General features: G+C 42.9%; 1 long non-coding RNA gene across 1 annotated transcript in view; it reads right to left on the bottom strand.

Moving 5' to 3' along the window:
* Positions 1–8,789: 8,789 nt before the first annotated feature.
* LOC130540682 (uncharacterized) overlaps positions 8,790–17,566 on the bottom strand; it is a 41,278-nt gene continuing 32,501 nt past the window's right edge. Inside the window, exons 2-3 of the long non-coding RNA XR_008954673.2 lie at positions 15,437–15,578; positions 8,790–11,088 (exon numbers count right to left, since the gene is read on the bottom strand). This is a non-coding gene — a long non-coding RNA (uncharacterized LOC130540682). The remainder of the gene's footprint in view (positions 11,089–15,436; positions 15,579–17,566) is intronic.

Genomic DNA, 17,566 nt, shown 5'->3' with positions numbered 1-17,566 from the left:
ATTTTCTTTTGATAAAACTTGGCCAGGCATGGTGTCTCACACCTGTAATCCTAGCACTTTGGGAGGCTGAGGCAGGCAGATTGCCTGAGCTCAGGAGTTCGAGACCAGCCTGGGCAACATGGTGAAACCCCGTCTCTATTAAAATACACACACACACACACACACACACACACACACACAAAATAGCCAAGTGTGGTGCCATGCACCTGTAGTCCCAGCTACTCAGGAGGCTGAGGCAGGAGAATCGCTCTAACCCAGAAGCGGAGGTTGCAGTGAGCCAAGATTTCGCCACTGGCTGGAGGGGACCAAGGAAGGGGTCAGAGCTCTGCACACTTAGCCTTCTTCACAACTTTCCAGTTCACTGAAATCACACTTAAAAGGCAATCAATGGCCCTCATGATACCAAATACAGTAGTCACTTCTCAGTCCTCCTCCGTCTTGCCCTGTTAGCAGCATTGGCTACGGCTCATCACATCCTCTTCTTTGAAGACTTGTCCCCTTAGTTTAGGATGCCCCTTTCTCAATCCTCTTTCTATCTTGCAGGTTGTTCCTCCTCAGCCTCTTTTACTGGGTTCTCCCTTCTTCCCTGTCATTAAATGCTGTTGTGCTCCATAGCCCAGTCTGCTATGCATACTTATTCCCTACTTAAGCTCAGTCAGTGTCACCACTTAAACACCATCCCTAATGCTGATGAGCCACTAATTTCTTTCTCCAGTTCAGACAGATTCTCAGCATGCTAGACTTATAAAGCAAATGTCTACTAGCTACACATGTCTACTAGCTTACATCACATGTCTACTAGCTACACATGTCTACTATTACATCACATGTCTACTAGCTATTGAACTTAAAGTGTTCAAAACCAAACTCCTTACCGCCCCCCAAACCTGCTCCTCCTCCCAGAATTTCGCATCTCTGTAAATGGCAATTAATTTTTCTAGCTTTGCAGGCCATAAGCCTTGCCTCCCTTTTCTCTCCACATTCCATTTATCAGCAAATCCTGCCAGTGTGACTCCACATTTGAGCATTTCTCTTTCACAGTTCTTATGCTGGTCAGGTCACCACCAGCTCTGATCTGGATTTTGCAAAATTTTCTAACTGATCTCCCTAATTCCCTCTTGATAATCTACATTCTATTGCTACATTCTTAAATGTTAAGTTGGGTCTTGTCATTCCTTTCCTTTGAACCCTCTGGTGAGTTCCAACAGTCCTACAGGGTTTCCAAGCTCTCTATGACCATGTGCCTCATCAAGTCTCTAACAGTATTCCCTGCCATGCTGTAAGTGACTCCACTTCCCTCACTGGTCCCTTTCTTGTTACTTTTTTTTTTTTTTTTTCTGAGACAGAGTTTTGCTCTTGTTGCCCAGGCTGGAGTGCAACGGCACAATCTTGGCTCACTGCAACCTCTGCCTCCGGCGTTCAAGTGATTCTCCTGCCTCAGCCTTCATGAGTAGCTGGGATTATAGGCATGCACCACTATGCCCGGCTAATTTTGTATTTTTAGTAGAGACAGGGTTTCTCCATGTTGGTCAGGCTCGTCTTGAACTCCTGACTTCAAGTGATCCACCTGCCTCGGCCTCCCAAAGAGCTGGGATTACAGGCGTGAGCCACCACGCCTGGCCCCTTTCTTGTTACTTACATATGCCATGCTCACACCCATGATGGCCTTTGCATAGGCTGTTCCTTCTACCTGGAGAATTCCACCCTACCCACCTGCATGACTCTGCCCCTCACCGCCTTCAGGCCCGGCTTTGTCACACCACCATAAGTCCTTCCCTGGCCAGCTAGTTAGCATAGCACCCTGTCTCCCTGTGTCCTTATCCAGTTTGTTATTCTTCTCAGCACTGACAATTACCTGAAATAGATTATGTGTTACTGTTGGTCTCCTTTATCTATCTATCTATCTATCTATCTATCATTCTGTCTATTTTTGAGACAGAATCTTACAATGTTACCCAGGCTGGAGGGCAGTGGCATGATCACGACTCACTGCAGCCTTGACCTCCTGGACTCAGGTGATCCTTCCATCTGAGCCTTCCAAGTAGCTGGGACCATGGGCATGCACCACTATACCTGGCTAATTTTTCTATTTTTGTACCAGCCAGACCAGGCTGGTCTCAGATTCCTGGTCTTAAGTGATCCATCTGCCTCAGCCTCCCCAAGTGCTGGGATTCCAGGTGTGAGCCACCACCCTGGCTGGTCTCCCTGATTAGAAAGTAAGTAAGCTTAGCAAAAGCAGGTGCTTTTTCTGTTTTTATTCACTGCTCAATCCCTGTTGCTAAGAACAATCCTTGGCACATATTGGGGGCTTAATGAATAATGAATGAATAAACCCTGTAAAGAGGCCCATAAAACACTCCCAGGAAATTCCAAACCCCTAAATCCCATTCTTCCATTTTACAGATGAAAACCTGAGGCCCCAAAAGAGAAGTGACTTGGTCAAAGTCACCCAGCAGTTAATGGCAGAGCAAGGCCAGATTCTGAGCCACTCATTTCCCAATCCTGTCCTCTCTCCCTATGTGTCCCAATGATAGCAGAGGGAATAGATGTCAGCTTCTGCCTATCAGGTGGCATTGCAGAGGTTATGGTTCAAAAGGTTATCCCAATAAACTGAAAGCAGAAAGGTCACCACGTGGTTGAGGCCATGACACTCCCAGAGGAGACGTGATGAGGACCCATCACCTGGTGACTCGGGAAGTCAAAAGGAAGGTCAAAGTCTGGATGACTTTGTGAAAGAAGCTTGTTGGATAATTGAATGTGGTGATAAAAGGCACAGAAAGAAAAAAATCAAAGTGATAATAAGGAAGGAGGGCCCATTTTTATTTATCTTTGTATCTTCCATGCTAGTACTTAACAGGGGGTACATTTACCCCCAAATGTCTATTGCCAGACCTGGTAATGAGGATCAGAAGGGTCACAATTCATGGTTTTCTAATGAGTCAGGCTTTCTAAGTGCCATGGATAAGAGCACAAACTTAGGGTAAGTTACACCTAGGTCAAACTTCATTTCTCTTTTTTACCCTCTTTTTGTGCAAGTGATCTTGGGCAAAAAAACTATTCCTTCTAAATCTCAATTTTCCCATCTCTAAACTTGGATAATATATGCAAAAGAGAAAGACAGAAGGAGAGAGAGAAAGAGAGAGAGAGCGAGTCAGAAAGAGAGAAAGGGAGAGAGACTAACTACAATCATGTATATGATGTGCTTACTTAGTGCAAGGCTCAGCACATGTGAGGCCCTCAATAAATGCTCACTTTTCTTTACTACCTCAATGGCTTCTGTCTTCTCTTGAAATCCATGCCCTTTCATTTCTAGTTCTGCAATGTTGAGATCCTGGCTCCTCCCTGCTCCTTCTCAAGGGGGTCTATTGAGAAGAGGAGGGCTGCTATGATTAAATCTCCTTCCCACCTCTGAATTTGAGATGAATTTGGTGCTTTCCATCTGCTCAGCTGGCAGACTTTTCACGAGGGCCTGGGCATCATGATAAACGCATGAATCACATCAGCTCTGCTGTATAGTCATGAGAGTAACGTGGGAGCCAGATGTGAATGACCCCAGGGTGGACCTGCTATTAGTGTTTCCAAGTGGTGACGACTTGCTCCCATTCCCGTACACATCTCCAACTCTGTGTTGATATCTCACCTTTGATAGTGGCGTTGATTCCAGAGAACTGTTTGAGCCTCATCTCTGGACTCAGAGCAGATGGGAGGGCCTTGGTGTTTCATTTTGAGAACAAGAGAAAAGCTGCATTTCTATCCTGTGCTTGCTCACAGGAGCAGCCCACATTTCGCCCTTCGCAGAATCCTGTGTTGTTCCCATCTGAGGCCTGCCAGCTTCGGAGGTTAAGTCTCTGAGACGAAAGGAAAGCGGGGGCTGGAAGAATTTTGGAGGGAGTCCAGGACTGCCTGGCCAAGCCAACCCAAATAACTCAAGCAAGCAAAAATCTGCTTGGGCCTGAACTGGCTGTCTAGACAGTTGTGATTATATGCAGGTAGCTATATGACCTTGCACTTCATTTGGCCCGTGTTGAACTTGTTTAGAGGCACATGCCAGTGAGTGTCTTGGTTTGGGTTCTCCCAGAAACAGACCCATAATGAAGGATTTCAGTGCAGTTATTTACTTAGGAGGTGATCCTAGAGTATACTAGTGGAGGAATGGGAGCCCAAGATAGAGAAGGGACAGAAGGTAATAAGGAGTGTGTTGTTCAGCTAGTTACCACTGTGGGCAACTGGAACTGAATCTTGCAGGGTGACTAGCAAGGTCATTGTAGAAATGCCTCAGAATCACACCCCAGCAAGAGGGCAAGGAAGCTGGGGTGCTCATCCATCAGCTTTCTTCTGTCATTGTGTCTAAGGGCACAATCAGCCTGCCGGGTGTGCAGACCAAGTTTGCATCCTCTTAGGCAGGGAGTCACAGGTGTGTCCAGTACAGAGCCTTCAGCCTATGGAGAAGAAAGTCTAGGGTACCTGAGTCAGGCATTGCCAATATCTGCAGCCAGTGAGTCAAAACACAAAGCCCCCTAAATCTAAAGTGTCGAACATTTGGACCCAATCCTAGATTGTTGAATGATAGTCATCCACATGTAGAGGATAGGAACCTTGTCGCATAATTTTTCCCTCTACCAGGAGTTCCTTCTAAATAATAATGACATCTACTGAGTGCTTACTGTGCACCAGGCACTTAAATTATCTCATTTCATTCTTATAACAATACCAAGAGGTGAGAACTATTAATATTATCCCTCACGCTGCATGGATGAAGTTACTGAAGCTCAAAGAGTTCAGGAACTTGCCCAAGGTCACATAATCAATAAGGAATAAAGCCAAGATTTGGATTGAAGCCATCTGAGTCCAGAGCCTGACTCCTTCTTGTCTGTGCCCTCCTGCTCATGTCCTCATGCAGCCTGTGCCAGGGCTCCCTCAGGCCTGGGTGATCCTCATATTGAGAAGTAGTTTTCTTAGCTGCATCTTGCATGGAAAATGGCATTTGCAGAGGTGCTGCTCAGTACTTTCCCACACCTGCTCTTCTGCAATGCTCAGAGCTGCCCTGTGAGTTTGGAGTGAGGATCCCCATGTCACAGGTGAAGAACCTGAGTGAGGTTCAGAGAAATGAAGTGACTTGCCCATGCCCCAGCACTGGGGATGCAATGGAGTGAAGTAGGCTGGAGGGTCAGCCGCCTGTCAAAATTCAGATCAAGAGTTCCCTCTTCCTGACCCTCCTCCCCTTCCTCCCAGGGCAGAAGGAGCCATTCTCTTGTTTCTGACCCACACGTATGTTCTCCCAAAGCACTTAGGATATTTTATTGTACACCATTGGTTTATAAATACTTGCTCTTCCACTGGGAATCCTCTGATAACCTTTGAAACTCCAACTCAAAAAAAAATATTGAACAAATCTATGAAAACGCTAAATGAATAAATGAATGAGTGCGACCTATGTTCAAATCTCAGCACTGCCACTTTTCTATTGAGGGCTTTGGACTCAGAGAAGCCTGGATTTGCCTGCTCTAGACTGTGCCTTGGCACTCAGGCAACCTGGAGCCCCAGGATGGTTCTTGCCTACCAGGAGATCCCAGGAACTGATCCCAGGGCTCATGTCAGTCAGCTCTTGCTCCTTCCCCAACCACCTTTAAAGCTTACTTTGCCTTTTGACTCATTCCTTCAAAGTCTAGCACAGTGATGAAGGCTTCTTGACAAATCTACTCCTCTTAAAGCTTTAATGGCCACTAAGAGCTTAATGCACTACCTTTGCATAGAAATTTCTATTTTAACAAGAGAACTAGTAAACACCCAATGCCTTAGCTCATCAGAATAATGAATATAATAACTAATAATTTCTTAGTTGCTGCTATATGCCAAACACTCTTTTAAGAGTTTTATAAGTTTAAGCCTCATACAAATTCTATGAAGTAAGTTGTTAGAATAAATTCTCAAACTTCCATCAAACATCTTCCCACCAGCCTGTCACTGGTGTCTGAAATCTCATCATCTGCTGTATCCTCAATCAGTGAATCCCTGGCACACAGTAGGTGTTTGGGTTCCCCAGGAGTAGACTCTGAGCGAGGATGCAAGTAGAAAGAGTGGACTCGGGAGGTGTAGAAAACACTGGGAGGGGATGGGGAGCTACACAGGGAAGGAAAGCAGATGGTAAAGGATGTGCCATCAGACCAGCTAATGTCACAGGCCACAGAAGCTCAGTCCCATGGGGACACTGGGATATGGTAGAGAAATGCACCTCAGCATTAGGAGTAAGGGAGCTGAGGTATTTATAAGGAAACTCTTGCCAATCATTGGTGGGGGACTGCTCCAGGTGGCACCAATTCCTCACCTCTTCATCTAGAAGTGGGTGTGGCAGAATGGCTTTGGAGAATCCCTCAAACAAAGAGATACAGATACTGGCAGAAGAAGTTGGCTGGAGTCCACACAAGTGGCAAGGCCCAAAGGAGATGGACAATAACCAACAGCATCTGCCACAGTGTTTTACTAAGTTTTTGTTGAATGAATGAATGAGATGGTAGTGGTGACAGGAGGCTAGGATACCCTGAGTTTCACTGGTTTGGTATGACTCTGAATCTTTCTTATCATCTTAGTGGCTTTCCATTATTTAGGACAACTCTACTATAGAACCTCCAGATTCTCTGATCTTGTTGGTGGCAAGGGGAAAATCCTTCACAAGAGTCCCAGAAACACAGACAGCCTTCTGGTTTCCAATTGTTCAACCCCCATGATTACATTTTCACCAGTCCTCTGAAGAGTTTATCACAAAATGCCAAGGCCTCTGAAGTAGCTATCAGGAAAGCAAAAAAGACCTAAGAGGACAGATGCCATCAATTTTTCGTGCTTCCTTCCTAGCGAACTCAACCACGACACTAACCTCGGTAACACAAGCCCAGTAGAAACTATGTGCAGTGCATGTTTGGATTAAATTATCTGTTGATTTTTCTTGATTTATAAGTTAAAACTCAGCCAATGCAAATCTTTCTCCCTACTCTACCAATTTCTGTCTTGAACTAAGTGTTCAATATTTTGTCAACCTATAATTTTTGTTATTTTTAACCTCATAAAATTATTATTATTTTTAAAAGAAGCCCTGTGCAAGATTGGAGGATAGTTTTCCTGGTTTTGTTTCCAGAATTATTTCACATTTCTGAATTAATATAGCACCAGGTCCCAAGAATCACATGATCTCATTGCTCTTCCATGTAGGTTTCTCATGTTAGTTTTTTCATGACACATCACACCAGAAAATAGAGCTTTAGATCCACAAACAACAATGGTGATGGTGCTAGGGCCAAGGACAAGGAACGACTGTGATATAATCCCCTCTGGAAGAACTCACCTTCCCTGAAAAGGAATGTTCTCCTCCTCCACCTCCCTCTTCTTACACGTTCTTTGTTTCCAAATGGAACTTGAGTGTGAAAGACTTAATATGCCTTGAATTCCAAGGTCATGTTTCAGAGGAAATTGGAAAGTTGCTCCAAAGGAGAGCCCAAGAAGACATCTGTAGCTTTGAGAAAACAGGAGCAGGTTTTGTGTGCTTTTCACAGGGGGTTGTCCACAGGGACAAACAACAGCTGTTAACTGTAAACTAACACTGCCACCTGACTACTTTGAGGTCTGCACGCTAGGAGATCGATAAGCAAAGAAAGGGGTTACTGTAGCACCTCGGGGGCAGTTGACCCTCTCAAGGGGTAACTGAGTTACTACCACATACTGAGGGTAGAGTATATGTATGTGGTTTTATATATATAATTATATATAACATATAAATGTATAATGATATATAAATATATAATGAATAATTATATATTATATAATAAAGTAAATATATAATATATAATTATTATATATTTCCTGCCCAGGAAATGGTGATCCTTCCAAGGTGGGTGAACAGCACACTCAAGAGAAAATCCTTTTGTTAGGAAGGGAGGGCAAAAAGAGGGCGAGAAGGGGGAAAGAAGGAAGCCTTAGCACATGAATGGATGTGATGGACTTTCAAGTACCCAGAGGTTTCAGCTCACAGGAGACAAATGTCAGTAGTGAGCCTGGAGTACTGAAAGATCTAAGAAAAGAAGGCCAGAAGTTCAGCCGTCAGCCTCCAGGCTGTTCCCTTGCCAATCCCCTTCTTTTTTCTCCCCTTCTTCATCACCTCTTCTCTTTCCTCTTCCAAAATAAAAATAGGAAGCATGAAGGTTTTCAGGCTGTTTTTTCTTGGAGTGGCTAAGACTGTTTTCTATTGGCTTGGCAGGATGTTTTGAGATTGTGTGGAGAGGACTCCTCTGTGTGTGTGCCCATGTGTGCATATGTGTGCCTGCCTGTGTGTGTGTGTGTGTGTGTTTTTCTGAGTACTAGGCTTTGGAATGCAAAGTAGCACATACATGCTTCCTTTTTGGTATTGCTATACATATTTATATGTTATATATTATTATATATTATATATTATGTATTATATACATTTTTATTATATATTATATAATATAATATTATATATTTTATATAATATATAATTATATATTTGTAATATTTAATATATAATTATTAATTATATATTCATATATCATATAATTTTTCTTTCTTTGCCCCCTCTCCTATTAATTTACTATGTAATACAAAATGTAATGAAAGTGGTAAGCCTTATATGTTGGTATTTAAGTTACAGGATATTAAAGGGGAGTGTAATTCAGCTAGTAGTGCAGGTAAACATAACCCAGCAATGAATAAAATGACACAGTGTCTACTATCTCGGAGAGCGCTAATCTGTTTTCATTTGTATGAAAGACAGTTGCATCATGTCAGGCAGGTGAAAGCATGATTTTGCTTTATTTGGACAATAAATGTAGGAAAAAAGATATATACCTAGTTGATAAGGGTTGTATTCTTCTGAATCATTCCGTTATCAACTTGACCAAGCTAAAATCTTTCTCACAATCCGCTTCTCTTTCTCTTCCTAATCTGCATGGTTCCAGGTTAGAGTTGGCCAAAAGAGGAGCTTGTTCAGGATTTTGAAGACAGAAGTAAAGCAGTGGCCATTACTCTCAGCAGGTCGTTTACTCTGCATCCAGCCCATACTCTTGAATGCTGACCTACTGCCCATGCAAATTCTCATCCATGGCCCCAGAGATTCAATAGCTACACAGAGGCATCCCAGAGCCCCCCTAGAGGAGCTCCTCCTTTGCTTCCCATTCAATCCCAGAGCTGTGGGATTCTCCTGCATTTCTTTTTTACTTCTCTAGTAAAATGTAATCAGCCTTTTCTGTAGCATATTCCACCAATCACTGTTAAAGAACATGAACTTCACATCAAAGACATAAAAAGTGCCCTCCTTTTTTTAGCAAAAAAGAACAGGTTTCCAGGCATTCCACTATTGTATTGATCAGTTACTGCAACTTTTCGGGATGTAAATATCATAATAGTGACATTAGGAATACATTTTGCTGTTCCGGTTTTTAACATAAGGAAAATAGAAATAGAAATTCCATGTTTAGCCAGAAATCATCTTGAGCATCCAGCTTATAAACTTACTGATTATACTTAAACCAGCCTTGTAATTAATGCCGCACTTGCAAATGGACATAGACATCAAGGGCCGTCCTCTGATAAAGCATTTCATCGCAGCTGGTGTCCAGCAGTCCTTGTTTTTAACATGCTGACTGCTGTGCTTGACATAAAATGGGAAGGCTATTATTGATTACTAATCAACTGCTTATTAGTAATTTTTCTGACATAGAGGCCTACATCATATCTCTGATTGCTCTAAATTCCTGGTGTTCCACACTCTGCTGTGTTCCACTGTGAACCACCATGGTTCACAGGACAGGCTCTCATCCTCCAAGGGGGCTTCTGATGCAAGTGGGTTGAAAGATGGACAGAAGCAGGCATATTCCAAGCACTTAAAAGTATGTTTATGATTTCACCTGTTCATCCTTTTGGGTTATTTGATTGCAGGCAACAGAAACAATCTTTGTCCAACCAGCAAAAGAGGGATTTGGAGAAAGAAAATGAAGCAGCTTATGGAACAGAAGGTAAAGCTGGAGAAGTAGGATTGGAGCATCTGGGGAGCAGACACTCATGGGTGTGGGCGGAGGGGAGCCTCTTCAGAGAACCACTGTCTGCTTGCTGGAATTTCAGCCATCTTCAGTCCCGTCAGGCACTCTGCTCAAGATTTCCATCCAGGGATAAGGGATGGGCCCTGTTTGAGTTTCAGGCTGCCCTTGGCCAGAGGCAAGGCGGACTTGGCTGCTAGACTATACACACTGGGGGAGGGATGGCTTCTCAAAGAGAAATCAAGATGTCCATAACAGAGGTCACTGTGTCGTGAAAAGATGAGCCTTATGGTGTCTTCCCAGTGACATTTTCTGCACGAGTCATGTGACTGTGTCCAGGACACGAGACAGGGTGGCCCAAGGACAAGCCCCTGGTCTCGGTATTATGTTTCCAGCTCCTCATTTCCTACTGAGTAGCCTAGGTTTCTGGGAATTATCCAGACCCAGATGGTATTTGTATTTCCAAGAGACCCAGCATTTCAAAGTCTGACATATGCCACACTCAGTTATGAAAGCAAAACCAAGCGACAATTGGGACCAGTTTTTTTCCAGACGTCTCTTTTTATCTAGATCTCAGTTACAGGGAGTCTGAAAAGTCCCATTATCTCAGCAGAGAAATCACGGCAGGCAAGTTTGCTATGGCTGTTTCATTTCTGTGTTGTCCAACAACTGCTCAAATCTCAATCCCTTCTCTCCAATTAAATGCATCTTTTGGCCCAAATCCGGGGCTCCACATACATAGCTCCTAATATCTGGAACAGCCTCCACAGCCAAGTGAATGAGTCAGTCTTCTGAGTTGATTCAAATCCCCAGAGACTTAGTTCCAGAAGCTTCCAACAATGCCCTTAGGATGTATTACTAGGTCTGAACATTCAGTAAAGTGTGAGCTTGTGGCAGTCTCTGTATATAGACTCAGTTATCTGCATTCATCTGTCTCTTTTCCTAGGTCAGGAGAGTCCCAAGGAGAAGGATCATATCTGGTTTCCTCTTCTGCCTCTCCCCATGGTGTCTAGGAGAGTGCACACTCAGTCAGCATTGATAACTAACTCTGGTAAATAAAGAAAAGGCAAACATTAGGAAACCGAAAACCAGATACTAATCTCACTTTTACAAATAAGGGCAAGCCATCCAACCTCGGTGAGCCTCAGTCCTCTCATCTTTGTGATGGTGACCATAATTCATTCCACTTTCATGCCACACAGTGGTTATAATGCTTAAATGAGGAAGGTGACGTGAAAGTGGCTTATCATCTCAGCTATAGACATGCCACATTGCTGTTAGGTCACCAAGGCACGCTAGAGACAATCAGAATAAAACCTGGGCAAGCTCAGTCAACCCTGGCAACCCTGGCATTCTGGTACTCCTAGAACAGTGTCTTATGTTTATTCTTTTGGGGTAACATTTAAGCTTTGAGGCCACAGAGCAGAAGCCTTGCCATTTTATATTGAGCACAGCAGTCAGCATATTAAAAACAAGGACTTCTGAACACCAGCTGCGATGAAATGCTTTATCAGAGGATGTTAAGAAGTCAGGCTCTTCCTTTCTCAGCAGTATTTTCTCTAAAGTCTCTTTTTCCATCTGTCCCTACCACGAAGACACTTGTTCACACTCAGACTGCTTCCTGCCTGGACCCCTGCCACCTTCTCCTGCCTGACTTTCTATCTCTTGCCTCCTCATCCTGTCTCAGTGCCAGACAGCTCATGATGCCACTTCACAATGCAACTTGGAACAGCTTCTGGGTTTCTGCACCAGCTGCCTTTTCTGTGTTGGGGGATAGAGATCTTAAAAATTGCCTTCTATATCGCTGCTTTGTTTCCTTCCATCCTTTCTTCCCCCTGTTTTGGATTTTGTTTTCTTTTTTCTTAAAATTGCCTGCTAAAAGCAAAAGCCAGAAGTGACTTCTTTACCTCCCTTTTTTTTTTTTCCTTTTTGTTGTGTTTAACATAAATCAATGTTCTCTGAAAACTAAAAGTCCCATATAACCAAAACTCCAGCACAGCAAAATCATTTTGAAGTTTTGGCAGAAAGTCCTAGGAGAGTAACACCAAAAGGAACTCCTACATTGCAAACCTTTGCTGGGGTCCCCCAGCATTCAACAATGTACCCCCAGTGCTGAGTGTTTTGATCTTTAGGTCAAAAACTATGCAGGAGTTTTGCCCCCAGCTTTTCTCCTCCTAAACCTGGACCAAAATTCCTTTCTTTCTGACCATCTGGTCTCCTCATTTAACTTGGCCAAGCACAGCTTGACAATTCTCCCCTACTGCGATGGCACAAAGGGAAGCAAAAGAGACCTGAAATCAGCCTGATACAGTCTCAGACTTCAATTCCATGCTACTTAAGGTGAAATAAACCATCAAAGTGATATATTAGGAAACTATGAGCAGCAAAGCCATGTTCATTCAAAACTGAAGGCAGGGAAGAAACGGATTTAAAATAAACAGTTCTGGCCCTTTGGGAAGAAATGACTGGAAATTCTATCCCACTGAGCCTTACTTCAAAACAATAATGGCCAATCGCATTTGCATTATTCTTCAGAGTTAACAGGACGTTTACAAATGGGGGGACATCAAAAGACAGCTAATAATAATTTATATTTGACTCCTCCTGTTTTCAAGGCTCTTTGAAATTGGAAACTTCCATTCATCCTCTCCCAAATTTTGGAAGTTGGAGAAAGCAAGAATTTATTCAATCATTTATTCATCTATTCAACTCTTGTCTATTGGATGTCTACGGTGTGCCTGCCACTGTTCTAGGCCCTGTGATATAAAGCAGTGAAAAAAACAGATGAGGTTGTAGATCTCACTGAGCTTCTATTCTAGTAGGAAAATAGACAATAAGCAAATTGAACAAATATAGACTATGTCAGATGGGATAAGGTGGGGATAAAAGTAGAAAACAAAAATAAAGCCAGGTAAAGGGTACAGAGAGTCATAGGGGAGTGGATACTGTTTTCCGTAGGGTGGTCCCGATGAAGTGGTGTTTGAGCAGAGACTTAAGGAACAAAGGGTCCAGATGAGAGGAAGGGCCCAGCTAGAAAGGAAGCAATGACTCTTGAGAAAAGGGAAGGAAGGCCTTGTTGGACACTGCAAAGACGTTGGCTTTCAGCCTGAGCGAGTGGGAAGGCTTTACCCAGTTTTCAGCAGAGTAACATGATCTGACTTACATTTTGAAAGGGTTCCTCTTGCAGACAGACACTGTGCACTATCCCTAGTAACCAGTCCTCCCTTCCTTCATGATAGAAAACCCACAATTTTAGCTGGATGCATGGCATCACAGAATAAAGACTATATTTCCCAGCCTTCCCTGCAGGCAGGTATAGCCGTAACACTAAGTCTGGCCAATGGACCAGTGGAAGTGTGATGGGGTAATTCAAAAGTCATGCTTAAAAGATAGGTGGTTTTGACCTTTTCCTTCTTTACTTTGTTCTTCATCCTCTGCCTAGAATGCAGATGTGACGGTTGATAGACCAGCCGCTATATTGGACTATGAAGACAAGGGTCACCCCTCTGGATCGGACAGTGTGGAGTTAGAAGAAGCTCAGCTCCCTGAGGATTCTGTGGAGTAGATCCATACCAGCCCATACAGGCTGACTGCAGACATTAATTTTATGTCATGCCCCTGGAAGCTGAGCCCAGTTCAAATGGCTGCTATCTTTCTATCTACTGTGTAGAGAATATTGGAGGGACAAGAGTGAAAATAGGGATAATCTCTATTTCATACATAGGAACCCTGAAGCCTGAAGAAGTTAAATGAAGTACATTAGGATTGTGGGTAAAAGTATTGGCTTTAAAGTTAGTAAACGTGTCTGTATTTAAATCCTGCCTCCAATACTTCCTAACCTTGTAACCTTGAGCAATTCCTTAGCCTGGGTAAGCCTGATTTCCTCATCTGTAGAATGGGATGATAACAGTGCCTATCTTAGACTATGATTGTGTGTATTAAATAAAATAAACCATGAAAAGACCTAACACAGCCTGATAGAATTGGCATTCCTCGCCTGCCAGTTCCCTGTCCCTCCTTCGCCGGACCCTTTCCCACCTCTTGCATCTGTCCAGGAAATGGTGATCCTCCAAGGTGGGTGAACAGCACAATCAGTTAAGAGAAGTGCCTTTTGTTACGAAGAGAGGGCAAAAAGAGGGAGAGAAGGGAGAAAGAAGGAAGCCTTAGCACATGAATGGATGTGATGGACTTTCAAGTACCCAGAGGTTTCAGCTCACAAGAGACAAATGTCAGTAGTGAGCCTGGAGTACTGAGAGATCTAAGAAAAGGCCAGAAGTTCAGCCGTCAGCCTCCAAGCTGTTCCCTTGCCAATCCCCTTCTTTTTTCTCCCTTTCTCTATCACCTCTTCTCTTTCCTCTTCCAAAATAAAAGTAGGAAGCGTGAAAAGCTTGGTAAATCATCTGGTTTTCAGGCTGTTTTTCCTTGGAGTGGCTAAGACTGCTTTTTATTGGCTTGGCAGGATGTTTTGAGATTGTGTGGAGAGGACTCCTCTGTGTGTGTGCCCGTGTGTGTGTGCGCGTGTGAGTGTTTATCTGAGTACTGGGCTTTGGAATGCAAAGTAGCACATACGTGTTTCCTTTCTGGTAGCAGATTCTCTTCCTAATTATGTTTTGCTCAGGCTAATATTAAAACGAATTGGTTTCCTCTGACAACAATAAGTGTAATAATAACAGGAAATTGCCCAGAATCACACAATAACAAAAATAGAGCCAGAGAGGAAGCAACAAGACTCTTGAGAACATTTTGCTGATCTACTTTTCCATTCCATTTTGTCTATGTATTCCATCTCTTCATTGATTCAGAAAACTATGCTTATTACTGGTGAGACTAATGGGAAGCCTGAAAAAAATTCAACTTACTCTCTTTAATCAGAAATTTGTGAACCACTAAATATCAAAAATTAGAAAAAAAAGATGCATGTCAGCTTTTGTATAAAGATTGACCTGTATTCTACCCAAAACCACTCTTTTGTAAGAAGGGTTAAGTCAAAATAACACTTCCATTAATTATCTTACATATCAAAGGTTCTGATAAATTCTGCAGTAAAACAACCTGGCTCAATGTGTCAAACCTAGCAAGGCCCAAATTTATTTGACCATGCAACTATCTTTTCCTTTTTTATTGACTACTTGTGAACTTTGAAATTAGGATTACAGAATACAAACCTTTCAACGTTTTCATTCTCAGGGAAATGCTCTACTTGTGTTCTGAATGCTGTCTCTGGGCATTTATTCTTAATATCATGCACATTAATTCTGCTATTTGGTTGCTTAAGCCTCTGTAAAGAGACTATTCTCTTAACAATAGCATATTCTATTCACCAACATAATTGATTCAAGCAGAAGTTTGGAAGATAAAATGCCTTTGCAAGCTGATAACCATCATCTTGACCTTACCTGATACATTCAGGAGGAGGAAAAGGGGTATTTCCATTCCAAAGCACTTTCTTCTTTGCCCTCCCTGCATGGGAAGTCTTTGGGGTCATTTCTACCAGTGGATGGAACCTCAGGCCAGTTTGCTTCCCACCACACACAGACCCTGTTTGTTAAGGAGAGAGATAAGCACCAGTAACAACCTCTGTACTTACTTAAATCTATGCGATGAAGGGTCCATAGTAATCCACCAGGGATTCACAGGGTGAATGGGTGGGTGAAGAATCTGGCTACAATAGCTATTTATAATTGATGCCAATAAAGCCCTTGAGTCTAGCCTGTGCGTGTATTAAATGAGATGACAGAAGACAAGGCCGTGGTCAGAGTTCAGGGAACCTGGTCTAAGTACACTCCATGGGTCCAGGTTTGACCCGCAGACTTGGTACACACAGCAATCAACAATCAACCAGTTTGTCTGATTAATGACAACTGCCAAAAGGGGTCACACACAAAGTACCAAAGCCCAGCTAAGCCCAAAAGGGGTCAGCTTGCTGGCCACAAAGCCTTTTTATTAGGTGAGACATCTGTTCAGATCTCTGTTGCCAATTAGGTCGTTATTGGATTCTGCTAACACATATTGATAGCTGATAGCGGGAGATGCCATTGAGAGGACACATTAGCACCTTCACCGCTAACTGTAAATCAGCCTGCTCTGTCTGCCTGAGAGCATCTGAATAAGCACCTCCCTCTGGCTTTCCCAGCTGGGGGTTCTCCCCTGTTCCTGGAATGAGGCACAGCCAGAGTGGCTGTCTAAACACCCAGCAACCAATCAGAGCATCCAGGGCAAAGGTATTGAGCTCCACAGAAACTTTTGTATAAAAACGTTCATTATTTTTATCTTTCTAAAGTAATACACACGTGGCAGAAAATTTAGAATATTGTAGGCAATCAAAAGAAAGGAAATCAAGATGACCTATAGTGTCATAATCTTGCTATCTCTCCTTAGAATTTTTTTTCTCTACACTTATTGTATTTCCACAGGGCCGAAATCATGCTGTTCCTGGCACACAAGCCTTTGTTTTACTCCATTCCAACCACACTGGCCCCCTTGAGATTCTCCCAACACGCCAGGCATATTTCCACCTCATGATCTTTGCATCTGCGGTTTTCCCCTCATGGAATGTTCTTCCCCCGGACCCTCCAATGACCAGCATTCACACCTGCGTCAGGTCACTGTTCAAATGTCGTTCCCTCCAAGAAACCTTCCTGACCAAATGAGCAAAAACAATTGTTTCTCTTTGCCATTCTTCGATTTCTTGTTCTGCTTTATTTTCCTTCAATGCACTACATGAGCTGATAGCATGTTTTATAGTCATTTGTTTGTTATCAGTATTTCCTACTGCAGTTTAAGCTCCACACAGGCAGATACTTTGCTTTGTTCACCATCAAATCCCTACAACCTAAAACATCGCCTGCCTGACCATAGCTAGTGTTCAATAAATATTTATTAAATAAGTGAATACATTTTGTTTTGTGGCTTGATTTTTTTCCCTTTAACAATACTGTACAGAGCCTTCAGGATCACTAAATATTCTTTAGTAAACTTTAAAAAAGACTACATCACATCCCATCCCATACTATGGCTGTATTATAATGAGTCTAATCAATTTCCAATGGTTGAACAGTTAGGTTAAATAGTCCCCCATCTTTTTTTTTTTTTTTTTTTTTTTTTTTTTTTTTTTTTTTTTAAGAGAGAGAGGAACTTGCTCTGTTGCCCAGGATGGAGTGCGGCAGTGTGATCACCATTCACCGCAGCCTCGAACTCCAGGCTCAAGTGATCCTCCCACCTCAGCCTCCAGATTTGCTGGGACTACATTGGATGTCAACATGCTTACCCCTACCATCTTTTTTTCTCCCATTTTGAAACATATGTAGTACCTTGAAAGTATTTATGTGATTTGTCTGTACAGGGCAAACCTTGACCTTGAAGACTTGGTTGAAAGTTTAACTGGAGGAACAGTCATTGGTAAACCCTTGACCCAGAAGAAATTTGAATTCCTTTGATAGAGAAGGTAGTGAGGAGTGCACATCCCCAGCTGGCAGGATTGGCCACATTATTTTCAGTGGTCAGTGATGTGATAGTCACCTCACATG

The sequence above is a fragment of the Pan paniscus genome, chromosome 10, assembly GCF_029289425.2.
Source record: "Pan paniscus chromosome 10, NHGRI_mPanPan1-v2.0_pri, whole genome shotgun sequence".
In the NCBI taxonomy this organism is placed as follows: Eukaryota; Metazoa; Chordata; class Mammalia; order Primates; family Hominidae; genus Pan; species Pan paniscus.
Note: the sequence above shows the minus strand (reverse complement) of the source record. Positions and strands in the feature narration are given on the sequence as shown.